Source organism: Haliotis asinina, chromosome 4 (genome assembly GCF_037392515.1).
Source record: "Haliotis asinina isolate JCU_RB_2024 chromosome 4, JCU_Hal_asi_v2, whole genome shotgun sequence".
In the NCBI taxonomy this organism is placed as follows: domain Eukaryota; kingdom Metazoa; phylum Mollusca; class Gastropoda; order Lepetellida; family Haliotidae; genus Haliotis; species Haliotis asinina.
Window position 1 is genome coordinate 54,699,037 of NC_090283.1, and position 13,925 is coordinate 54,712,961.

Below are 13,925 nucleotides of genomic sequence, written 5' to 3' on the forward strand. Positions count from 1 at the left end.
CTTAAAATCAAGAGAAACTCAAGTCTGGCACCAAGCAAGGTACCATTGGAACTTACGGTATTGAACACATATTTTAATCAAAGTCATTCAGAGTTATATAATCACGTTAAATAGCTCTGATTTTCCAACACATTATGTATTTGTTTATGTACGTGGTTATGACCTAAGCCTTTCTCGTTACACATTCGGTTTTAATTCAAATTTAGAGCTATTATAATTTCATTACATACCTCTGAATTTCCAACACAATATGTTTATCTCCTAATTTTGATACTATGAAAAGAAGAATACTAAAAGAGTAAGAGATTTACTTAGACATTGTGAAAAAAAATATTAAAGGAGTAAAAGATTTACAATTTCTTGTGGGATAAGAAGCATTCGCCTGTCCACCGTTCCATTACCCACATATGTCACTCCACGTGTGAGGCAACACAGGCTAATCACTATTAAACGTTTGTAACTTAGAGGTATAAAGACCTCCTTCCATTCGGATTCTCCTATGAATGAGAAAATAGATTCCACTGTTGGTTGTTAAGCAATGCTGGCAGGTTGCAATATACGATGTCCAGGTAACACAGAATACACACACAATTCTTTCTAGACACAAATTGGATTCCATTGAGAAATAACTGTGAGAACCTAACAATAAACACTCACCATCATTGATGGCAACAGTGAGCAGTTTGCATACGCAATCTAAACACCAGGGACATCTAAATAAGTAAAGGAGCAAAAATACCTGTGTATGTTATATGAATATGGCGTTCTCCAACCTAAACACAACACATTTGAACAGCCCAAGATACTCAACACACCATGGGTCGACTGGGCTCTGTCAATAATTACCCTGACCTTCACTCACAGTATTACTGGAGTACAGTTTTCCACAGCTTAGCTGTACTCAAGGAGATAATCAGATTTGACATAATTCGTAATACTAAATACGTTACACATTTGAGTTCCTTAGATTTGTTCAGTGGGCTTAACAGGATTATTGGAGAGCAAAGGGCCTGTCATTCTCCACCAGACTTTAAATTAATGTCGATCCCTTAGGGGGTTTTATCAATCGCGTATCTCACCAGTCAAAAGTGAAATTATGGTATCGGGTGGTCAGCCTCGCGGACTTGACTGACATATGCCATCATATCCCGATTGCGTAGGCGTAGATCGATGCTCCTGTTGTTGACCACTGGTTTGTCTTGCTCAGGATCGACGATTTACATACTGCCGCTATATAGCCGAAATATTGCTGCGTGAAGTGTGTCATTAAACAACACAAAAAACAGACAACACAGTGAAGTAAAGTCGTACATATTGAAGGTACAATATTGTTCAGTGATACCAAAAGAGGCAAACAAGGGAGCTTATCTGCACCTCAGATCATGTTCAAAGGTAATCAGCCTGGACCATGAAGTTATTTAACTCCGCCACAGCTAAATGTCACGTTGGAAGTCTCTTTTACAGAGTGAGTTGGGTTTTACGCCGCTTTTAGCAATATTCCAGCAATATGACAACGGGGGACACCAGGAACGGGCTTCACACATTAAACTATGTGGGGAATCGAACCCGGGTGTTATGCGTGACGATCGAATGCATGCCTTTTCAAAGTGTGGCACACGTACAAGGTCACGGTTTGCACAATGTTTCTCCGAGGTTAGATAGATGATACATAATTTCCATGTAAACTTTGTTGATACATTTTACAACGGTAATACAGACCCGTGCAGATGAACCAGTAGTCCATGCCTGTCGTAACTTGACACTAGTGGTCAGGCCCGCTGACTTGTAATGCCTTCAACAATCTGTTTTTGAATCAGACGCTGAGACGCTCAAACAGAAGATAAGGGCTGAAATTGCTATACTAACGGGTGGTTTGACTAGCTGATACAGTTGACACTGTCATTGTATCGCGTACGTTGTCAGTCACTGGTTTGTCTCGTCTACATTCATCGCCATATAGCTGGCGAGCTGAATATTGCTGAGAGCGATTTTTAACAACACACAAAACAAATATACTTTCTATTACATTTTTAATGCTTACGTCCAGAAAAAAAGCACTTCCATAGAATCTTTGACCTTGGAGTCTAACGGTCTTGAATCAAAATTCGTTAGTGACGCAAGTCACCGTGTAACAATTGTGTAGATGTTGATCACAGGATTGTCTGGTCCAAACTTCTGCAGACCGCCGTATAGCGGGAGTGTTGATGAGTGCGACCTTAAACAACAAACAAAAATAATATACCCGGATGGCCATCCCGATCTCTCGTTATGTTCAAAGTTATCATAATCATCTTGAAAGATTCAAGTCTAGAAATTGGCAACGAAACCTTTGGCATGTCTGAATGTCGCCGATATTAAACTGAAGACTACTGCATGCACTTTAGGGACACCGTTTGTTTTGTTCTTGATCCATAATCTATTCTGAAATAAATTTTGTCTTTCTGATGTGGCCTGTTGATTCTAAGTGTTCCATAGGATACCAAAAGGTATGCGACAGAAATGCTCTGATGACGTTTACAGTTCTGGGTTGTGTGCATCCAAATATGGAGAGTCTTCACTGCGAGGTATATAACGGACATGACAACGGATTTAATTTAGGTTCGTTAATCGGTGCTCATGCTGTTGATCATTAAATTCTCTGGTTCAGACTCGATTATCAACATACCGTTTTCATATTCGAATATTGCCGTGTGCAGTAAGCATCCAACAAACAAGCCTGATGTGACCTGATTCAAATATGTCCAATAGTTCAGTTTTTAAATTATATGCTAATCCCCGGTTTCATTATGTTGTATCACAAGCAAAACATTGTTCTGTTCGTACTGAGTAAACTTTCAGTGGTGCAAACATGGCGCGCAGAGAGCACTAATTCTTCTAAGGCTACTATGTATCTGAATACGCATCCGTATTCAAATCTTAACTTGTCTTTGAAAAATATCTCACACACACCCATTTTTCCTAGGTTCTTATATTCTTGGTTCTTGGTTTCTCTTGTTTAGAACTTCCTGTAGAAGTAGGCAGGAGTGAAAAAATTCCACCGAAGAAAGAATGTGTAACCTCTGTGACATCTGTGATGTTGGCGAGGAATTTGCTACATATTCATTGGCCCTTTCTTCAAATATCACCGTGAAACGTATATCCCAAACCATTATGTTTAAAAAAACCCACACGTGTAAGACTTAAGGAATTGTTTAACTGTAAACGCATCAGTGATTTTTTCTTTTTGTAAAAAAAAACCAACAAAAAAAACAAAAAAAACAAAACAAACCCCAACAACAACACAACTAATTATATTTTCTAGCAATATCATGAAACTGAATAACCTTCCTTGTAAACCATCTTGTCATCTTACAATTTCCAAATGTATATTTGTACCTCATATGCTGAGAGTAGTAAAAGTTCTGTTCTGACGTTGAGATTGTTCAACCTATTTTCCCTTTGTAGACTTGTGCGACTGATGCAATGCACAGACCCGGACCATGATGGGCTTAATGGCCATGTAATTCGTATTGACTGACGTCTTGAGCACAGTGATATCTTGAGAGCACAGCACACACGAACCTATACACCATCCATCATTAAAAGCGACGTATGAGATGCGGAATCATATGAGAAACTCGCACCAGCAACACCACACAGAAACATGGCTGCGCACAACGATATGGAGATGTATATGAAATATTTAACCAGGTTTCTTCAAATGTTTGGATTGTCTGTTTCCTCTGAAACCAAGAGTAAATGGCGATTCTTTCAGTGTTCGTACTGCGCGATTGTGTCTTTGCTGCAGCTTTTGAACTTCATTAGATTCTGCTTTGTGTTGGTGGAACAGGAAAATTTGTCTCCAAGCGTGATGACAATTTTAGCCATGTGGTTTTATTTGTCATGGAGCGCATACCAAATTCCAGCCACTGTGATCGCATCTGCCAAATACATGCAACCCTTCGTCAGTGAGCTCTCGTCCTATTACCTGAGATATGGCAGCGTAGTCAACTTAGTAAAGACGGCAACAGTTCTGAAGAGACTACTCATCGTAGCAAGTGTGCTGGTTCTTCTTATGGTATGGTTACTTCTGATTACTACCATGATGACACCGCCTTCTGTGATGAGAGGATACCACATCTATTATCCTTTCTCAGACCTCAGCGGCGGTCTCTACTATGTAGGTGTGTGCGCCTGCGGATTGGTATTGATCCACGGTAGCTCCGGCATTTCGGCAGCACAAATATTCTTTGTTGCAACTGCTCGATTACTTTCAAAGGAGTTTTCGCAGATCAACAAACTGGTTAGAGAAATGGTTCATTCTGGATCCGTGGAAAAAGAAACATGTGAACTACTGCGCAAGCGTCATGCACATCTCTGTGAATTGCTGTGTACTGCCAACAAAATCGTTGGACATTTTCTATTTCCGTGTTTTGCAACCCAGATTCCAATGCTGTGCTGTGTACTGTTTGGGGCCATCAAGGGAACGGGCCTCCTCCCCGAACTGGCAATATGTATCTACATTATTGGTGCAGGATCCGTGACTCTGTTCTCGACTTTGACCATCGGGGCGTACGTCACATCAGTGGTGAGTTATACAGATTCTTCTATAGTGCCTGGGGTCATTTTGTAGCTTTGTATCAGGTATACCTTACACGTTGCCACGATGGCGGGGTTGATGCACCCTTGATGTTTGTTTACATTTATGTATGTGGTTGTAACGTGGTTGAGTTTAGTTTTACGCCGCACTAAGCAATATTCCAGCTACATGCTTGACATAAAATTGTTTGCAAAACTGAAGTCTCTCCTCTTGTCATGCAGAGGTGTGAGGAGTTTCTGATCACCCCCGATTATTTGTGTATGTTTAACGCGGCACTCAGCAATGCTTTAGCTGCGGTCTGTAAGTAGTCGGATCTTGGCCAGACAATCCAGTGATTAGAGTCAGTCTACGTAAGATGAGGATCCAATGGCATGTGTTAGCCAACTCAGAGAGGCGGACCACCATGTCCCGTTTGTCCCACAAAACAAGTGTTGCTGTAGATCGGTTCTAACCCGGATCTCACCCGGAATATTAAGGCGCCTTTTCTTTAGGAATTGTTTTAGTTTCGTACATTATACAAATACTACCATAGCGTTCACTTTCCGGCTGAACTACCGGATTCCTATATGTTACCCTCAACTACAATGTGTCAGGAGATATTGGTCTCTTGATAATAATGTTCAATAAAGAAACAGCTTTCATCAGCTTTATTGCATTTAACTGTATGTGTTTCAGGCTCACGGTCCCTTAGACAGTCTCTTCCTGTGTGATTTCTCCAAGCTGACTGACAAGACTGCACAGGTCGTAAGTACATGTGTGGACAAATCACCTTCATAAATGTCCTGTCATTTCATCCTTTCATAACATTTGTGGTATGACGTTTTCTGATATTGTTTAGTATTTGATAGAATTTTCTTTTCGAATTTCTTGTTTCAAAGTAATTGGTTTTCGATAACTATGAGTGATGGTATTTATGAGTGTAATTTCCAAATGAGGTGATTGGTCATTGACAAAGTTCTCATTTACTGACTTTAGGTTAGTCTGTTTGTGGCTCGACTCCAAGGTCCGACTATTGGGTTCACAGTTCATGGTCTCTTCACAGTTGACGCGTCCGCCATATTGATGGTAGGTTGTTGCATCACTACATATCAAGGAGTGCAGTGTTGGAACCATTGCCATTTTCTACTGCTGGACTATAATGAGCAAGTGGTTTCACTCACTCAGTGTAGAGATAATGATGTACCAGGCTACTGAACCGTTCTGTCATCTATGGAAGATATGTTCAGACCTTGATAACGTTCAGAGATATCATTCGAGATTATTGATAATTAACAACGTCGACTCTTCAGTTAACATTGTAGATTTTGCCATTTTGGGTTGAAAAGGAAGAACAATCTCTGGAGAGTGGTAGGGGTGTGGTGGAGTAGCCTTGTGGTTGAAGTGGACGCTCGTCACACTGAAGGCCGGGGTTGGATTCCCCGCATGAGTACAATATGCGAAGCCCATTTCTGGTGTCCACTGTCGTGATATTCCTGGAATATTGCTAAAAGTGACGTAAAGCCATGCTCACTCAATCACTCAAAACATTTGGAAGTTCGAAGCTTCCGTGTGTGAAAGTGTACAATTGTAATCAAGTAGCGTCATTTTCAACATATACATTTTGAGACCCAAAAGAGTCGATAGATGTGTTTAAATGTATATTTTTCATGCCATGAGTTGGGGAATAAGGGTATACTGTATCATACCTCATTCAATACTGTCCCGGCGTATTGTTATTTGTTCTAAGGACACTGGTAATTGAAAAATCACTAACAGATTGACTAGTAATAATAATGATAAAAACCACATAAATTGAGGAAATACCATACATTCCACTTGCCACCATATGCTTGCGACAGGTGCCCTCGCTGTAGCGTCCATTTAAGAACACATTCTGTCATCGATATCTGAGAGAGATTCTTTAACATATGCTTTGCGCAGAGATGAATAACGATTGAATGCTGTCGCTTATATAAACAATATTCTAAGAATATGCATGCCTGTATAATAAGTGAGACACAAGATACATGACGGCATGTCAATGTATCTGCCTATAATATTTGCTACTGCCACCTTTCGCAAAGAACTAAGGTAACCTTGGTGTAATTTTTAAAGAATGGGAGTTCAGATTAACCTTAGCAAAGGTGACTTCATGCAAGGAGTCCCAAGGTTTTATCTTCCGAATTACATGGCCATTGTGAATTTCAGGTATTATTGTGAATAAACAAGCAAACATTACTACAGTAATCGTTCCCTCACTCATTGTGAAACGGTGGCATTTTAAGATCACAGACATCACCAAATACTCATTGTAATTCTTCAATTACAGACAATTGGAACCTTGTTCACATACGCCATTGTGATGTTGCAACTGAACCCAGGTCCCAGCATGGACGCTGTCAATCAAACAACCATATTTACAAGTGTGGATGTTCCCTGAGGTAGGTCTTCCATATCTCTAAATCACTGGATGGTGTTTCAGTTTTATGCTATTTATGGTACTTATGAAATCCTTATCGCGAACACCTGGCACCATCACTATGTTGATAGTGAGTCATAAAAACATGTCATAACAGACGGAATTATACGATCAATTCTGCTTGTACATTAGGCTGCATAAAATAATCAAATGTTTCTCGGGCACTTTCTTTTTCCAAAGTAACGTGGGCGGTAGGACTTTTTAACAATTTTGATAGAAAAACTGACGGTTTTTTTCCTCTCTCAGAAATTCAGCTTGGGAAGTTTAGCACGTGTTGATAGTTGTAGATTCAGTCACACTCGTTCTTACAGACACTCATTCTTATAGTGGACAAATGGATGATCAGGACGCGGCCAAGTCACAATCAAAACTGATGCGCACACAAATAATAGTGACACGCCGATGCCCGAGAAACAATTCACCTTTTATTTAGCCTTATTTCTAACGACCACGGGACGGTGGGGAAGCCTAGTGGTTAAAGCGTTCGCTCGTCACGCCGAAGACCCGGGTTCGATTCCCCACGTGGGTACAATGTGTGAGGCTCATTTTCTGGTGTCCCCCGCCGTGATATGGCTGGAATATTGCTAAAAGCGGCGTAAAACCAAACTCACTCACTCACTCTAACGACCATTCGTCAGGACGTATAAACAGCTTGTCGCGTTAATGAAACTAATGTTTAATCAGTATGAAACTTTTTCATAGCTGCTTCAATATGCTCATGTTTCTACGTTATGTAACTCTTGGAAATGTAAAATCCTGGCTATTCGCTATAACCTACAGTTCGATACGTCCAGTTAAAAAGAGTGGTAAATCAAGTCAGGATTCACCCAACCGGATTGTGACCTCAGTCTAGGATGAGGTACATCCTCTCCGTTACAAGCCGTTTTACACTAAGAAATGGGTGCAATATATGAACACAATTTGTGTCATCGTGATATTGTTGTAATATTATTTATGGCTGCCGAAAATAAAACCAACTGTATTTTGTGTTTGACATAAATGTTACAACAATTCTAACACAAACACATGGTATAATTACACAACCACGTTGACATAAGTATGGACTTAAGTCATCCCATTTTAGCTGACACTGATTTGTCTGGACAAATTACTGATAACACTACTGTAGCAAATATCCTTCAGCACATTTCCTCAAGGACATCAAATCTAGATGTGTCAGATTTCGAATAATCCTGAAAGTCATCTGGAGCATTAATATTACACACCCTAGACATAGCTGCTGTGTTCACAATACAAGTAATCTGTTGCCATTCAAGCCGGTAGTTTATGCCTGAATGCATACATGACGCACGCGCATCTCGACTTCAAAGAAACTCTTCCCTTTTCACAAGCGATTGCCATTTCTGTTGACATTCAGTATATTTGAGTTATGTATATCTTGCAGATTATTGGCTGATTCACATACACCACTGTCAATGAAAATACCGTAATGTTATTTAGGCCGGCCGAAAATAAAACTCACTGAATTTTGTCATTTCCAAATGTGTAAGACAATCCTAGCACGAAATCATGGCACAATTATATAACCACTTAAGTATAGTCTCATGTAATCCCGTTTTAGTTGATACTGATTTGTCCGGAAGGATTGCTTATAACAATACTGCAGTAAATTGAGCTTATCAGTCAGAACATTTCCTCTAGGAAAGCAGAGTTCATCAAACCTAGACGTATCGGATTTCTTCTAATCATGAAAGTCCTTCAGTCATCTGCATCATTGATACGATATATAGCATAACCATAGCTTCTGTGTGCAGAAAGCAAATGAACGATTGCCCAGCTGGTAGTTTATGTCTGAATGCATGCATGATAGACGTGTATCTTACAACGTTTCTTTTAGCTTTCAACATATATCTGAGTTTTATATTTCTTGCAGGTTATTTTGGCTGGTTGACATCGCCACTGTCATCGAAAATACCTCTCCATAGACACCACACTGAAGCTGAAGAACGTATTAGTCAAAGGCTGTTCCAGCATGTATGGCTTATATTATATGTTATGCAAAGCCCCACAAAACCCGTTATTCTTGTTGATATATTACACCGGTGATGTTATAACACTGATGATACGTATGGTGATTGTGTGTTTTGAATTACTGCTTGTTATTGTTGTGATTTAGTCTTTGTTCACTTCAACAGCACTACGTCATAAGATGAAATATATGTTGTCAAAGGCTCCCCTGTCCTACATTCATTATTATGAAAAAAATCAACCTAACAACGGAACAGAAGTCAGTTTGTCTCGACGTATGTTTTTTTCATGTAGCATGATGAAAATGCCCACTTTGATGTATTGTCGTGTAAAGAAATTAGATGAATTCAAGTTAAAGTCCGTGACAGACAATAGGTTTGGCATTGTTGTTTGTATATGTCATATAAATTAACTTAACACGATTATATGTCAAATTTCAAACAATAACATATCTGAGTATCTCAGTAACCGATCCCGAATTATTCTCTTGCTAAATGCTGAATGCAATTTAAATTTGTAATTATTCTGCTAAGCACCTGCACAAAGTCAACTCAAATACTGGAGCAGCTGGTGCCACAGTAAATCGTTTGTCTTTAACACCCATGGAATCTGCACCTGATATACTAGTTATCCGCTTGTGTTTCATCTTTATATGTGTTGTTCTTTCAGATGAGCTATTTTCACGTCTTGCCAGTTTCTATATATTCTGAAAGGGCATACTTCAATTAACCCTGATTCACTGTGTGTCTTTGAAATGGAATAAATAAACTTCTGTCAACCTAATGTTGGACTTTATGTTGATGTTAAATAGAGTGGGTGCGTGTTTTCTATCGCCGCAGTTGTCTCACAACGACGTAAAATGATCAAGGATTCACTGATGCATTTCATGACCGTGTCACAACTGGCTGGTTTGGTCTATTATTGCGGACGACTGCCCTGTAGTCAGTTGATTGTCTGCCCTGTAGTCAGTTGATTGTCTGCCCTGCAGTCAGTTGATTGTCTGCCTTGTAGTCAGTTGATTGTCTGCCCTGCAGTCAGTTGATTGTCTGCCCTGCAGTCAGTTGATTGTCTGCCCTGCAGTCAGTTGATTGTCTGCCCTGCAGTCAGTTGATTGTCTGCCCTGTAGTCAGTTGATTGTCTGCCCTGCAGTCAGTTCATTGTCTGCCCTGTATTTTGATTTAAACATATTTTATTCATGAAGAAAGGGATTGGGCACAAGTTATCCAACCTCTCTCCTGATAGTTACACAATTATCTTACAGCAACGTACACGAGTGACAGACAGAGGTAAGGATATTTACAACAGATGTTAACCGAGAAAGCGTTTTGTTTGAGAGATATAGATATGTACACATTTGAAGACATTGTGATTTTGGGTAACTGAGAGACCAGCATTGCCATGTAAGATAAGATGAATATCAATCGGTGTTCTATTGTTAACAATATTTGCTAGAGATTGTGACATATTATGTCTCTGAACAGAGTACAAAGGACATTTGAGGAAGTAATGGAAAACATCCTCACATCTGTGACCACATTCACACGAGGCGTCTTTTATTACATTTATTCGGAATAAATCATAGTTCAGTGTACTCGTCATATACCTTAATCGAGTGCGCAAAACATTTAGCTTCCTTATTCCATATGAATAATATATAGGTGCTTATTTTCTTTTCACTTGGATAGAAGACTTAAACAATGGAATAGAGTTACAATTTCTAATAGGTAAAGGAATATTATTCCATAGTTTAACTGTTGATGGAATAAAAGATGATGCTGAGTACCTTTGTCTTGGACATGGTTGGCAAAAGTTATCGGAGTTTCTTAACTCATACTATGTCTGGTTGCCTACTATAGGTGGGAGTAAGTCCCGAAGAAAATCTGGCGCCAGACCTTTTTGGATTTTATAAAGTAATATTAATTTTCGTTTTCTCCTTCTCTCTGAAAGTAAATCCCATCCCGTTTCAAAATATAACGAACGGGTAGTCAGTTGATTGTCTGCCCTGCAGTCAGTTGATTGTCTGCCCTGCAGTCAGTTCATTGTCTGCCCTGTAGTCAGTTGATTGTCTGCCCTGTAGTCAGTTGATTGTCTGCCCTGCAGTCAGTTGATTGTCTGCCCTGTAGTCAGTTGATTGTCTGCCCTGCAGTCAGTTGATTGTCTGCCCTGTAGTCAACATGCCCGAACATCCAAGGGAAGTTTGCCGTTTTACATCTCAGTGTCGAGAAATCTCTTCAATGTCCTAACTTTCTTAGAAGCTACAGATGGTTCAATGTTTCCGATGTAGGCATTTTCGCACGAACGCAACAGTAATAAGACTCTCTGCTCCCCAATTTAATGAAATTAGCTCGACCTGTCGTTTGTGCTATTTGACCTCCCGGATCATGCACATGTAGAGTAGCTCAGGTGAATCGCGTTAGTGTGCAGGTTCTGCCGTATCTTTTGTCCACATTTTCACACAGTTCGAATAAAGCCAGACAGAAATTTCATCTTTTTCATTGCTTTAGTTACACTCCTTTCAAAATCATTGAAAAACCAGCTTTCTTTTTCTCTTCTGCAGTCAAATCTGTCAACAAAGGAAGCCACCTGCTACATCGCGGTTGGTAATGCAGTAAGATTCGTTCTTACAAAAGCTACAAATGATTTCAAAATCATATCAGTAATAGGAATTGTAAATGAAAAGTGACTATGTTCTGTGATTTGGTTGGTTGAAAAACATGATCAAATGTTATTTGATTCACGGAAACTGCAAGACTGTTCGCTGCGTATTGACTCGTAGAAACATCGCAAAACAAGTGTTTTGTTGTGTCATCGGCAGTGGTGACGTCATTCAAAGCATATTGTGACGTAAAGTTAGAATGACGTCAAAAATGGGCAGCTCCAGATGCTACCACGAGGACCAGCTGAAAGGGCCATCTGACGACACTTCACTGCTGTAAACGTACTCGATGTAAACGAGTGCAGACAGTAAAACCCTTTGGTTTACTTTTTGGTTTACAAAGTCGATAAACATCATGTGTTGGACAATTTCCGGGTGTTATTGAGTGTTGGAAGCACAGGAATATTTCATTTGAAATTATCCATTATTTCATGAGAAACTGTATAAGTCATACACCATGTAAAATGTCTGGTCCTATTGTTGCTTAATGAGAAAATTATTTGTTACCATAGTATTCAAATACTACATCAACAGTATATCTATTATCTCTAATGGAAATGCAAGCTTACACATTTATAACGTCCAGGTAACCACGAATGAAGCGAACATAGCAACTATTTTTTTCCAGTTATAACATGTCAGTATTTCCGCTGACCCATTTCTTTCATATTTTCATTTTTATGCTGTCCGAAAATTCTTATTAAATTATTTCATATAATTTCTTCTTCTTATTTCTTGTATGGTCGACCATTTCCCTAAAGCAGTGTCTTTTCGCATGGTAACATGGCACAACTGCGCTAGGTTCCTCCACTGTAGAAGCCTTATATGAATAACAAGCATATACACACAGTTGAAGGAAGCGATTTACTGAACAAACATCGGTTACTAATGGATAGTGATTGATCAGAATCTTGCACGTGACCTATGACAGCCAATCATATCCCAGCAATGGATACCATCCTCGTAAACGATAGCGTTCAGATTTAGATGAAAGATTTGGTGAAAACCATGCCATTCTGAACATCCAGGACATTGCCACCAAAACGCGAATCATGGTACGACCTGTGACAAAAATGACCCGTGCATATATTTTGGCATAAGTGAGTGAGTGAGTTATCTTCACATTATCAAATGTTATCGAGTTATCGAATATATCGTCACATCGGCAATATTGCGGCCATATTGTGACGAGAACAATTTGATTTATATCAACATTAAAATCAATAAATTGAAAACGTAAAACCTGTCATCGAAGGACAGTAAAACAATAGGCTATCATTGATATGGCCATACAATTAGCACTGAAAGCTAAAACAATAAATGAAGAGTACAATACGGTATAAAACACGGACTGTAGACCGCCAACAACTCAAGGTAGATCACCATACAAGGGTCCAAGGGGACTTACAGTACATTTGCTACCTGCACGGACTCTATCTGGATTGGTACTGTATGTGCCCATGGTCCTTAGTATGGTGGTGTAACTTCAGTTGTCGGCAACCTATACCTCATTTCTATAATTAAACATTGTTTTAGGTCTAATCACTAATTTTACGCTTTTCTCTGTGATACTCTAGTTAGTTTTACTATCCTTCGTTGACAGGTTTTTACAATATATGTACTATTAATGTATTTGTATTTTTATAATTAATCGTTCTCATCACGATATGGCTGCAATGTTGCCGATGTGACGATAAATAGTAACTCACTCACTCACTCACTCTATCTGGATTGACACCATCCCTTCAGCCATTGGCGGTTATACTGATATTTAGCCATTATTAAAAACAACAAATATACTACGATTAAAAGTTTGGTCGTATACGATATACAACATTGTTTTGGGATTTACGTACCTCCTCAAGAGGACAATATTTTGGCAGTAAACACAGAGATGAAGACCGAGAAAACCGAGATGTTACTTGACTTAAAGGACCACTAAACTCAATTCTTTGGTACTTGTCTTACCACTGCATAAGAAAGATTTCTGGTTAGTCATAAACGGAACACCATTCTTTCTTTTTTTTTTTTACAAACAACCCCTTGATTATAATTAATACCAAGCACTTAAAAGTTGCTAAAACGCCGTCTGCTTCTCTCTCGCCCACACACGAAACCACAGACAGGTTACGTAACTCTGTCGCCAGAGCCCTGCAGTGACGTCATAGAAGGAACGATTTTCAGTTAGTTGTATAGAAAATGTGTAGGAAGCTCGTCATTTTGCTGATTTCTCGACGTCACCA

General features: G+C 39.4%; 1 long non-coding RNA gene across 1 annotated transcript; it reads left to right on the forward strand.

The window, feature by feature from the left end:
* Positions 1-5,257: 5,257 nt before the first annotated feature.
* Positions 5,258-6,975, forward strand: LOC137282753 (uncharacterized). Its single transcript, XR_010956841.1, has 3 exons — positions 5,258-5,323; positions 5,555-5,644; positions 6,888-6,975. It is a non-coding gene; the product is annotated as an uncharacterized lncRNA (long non-coding RNA).
* Positions 6,976-13,925: the final 6,950 nt, after the last annotated feature.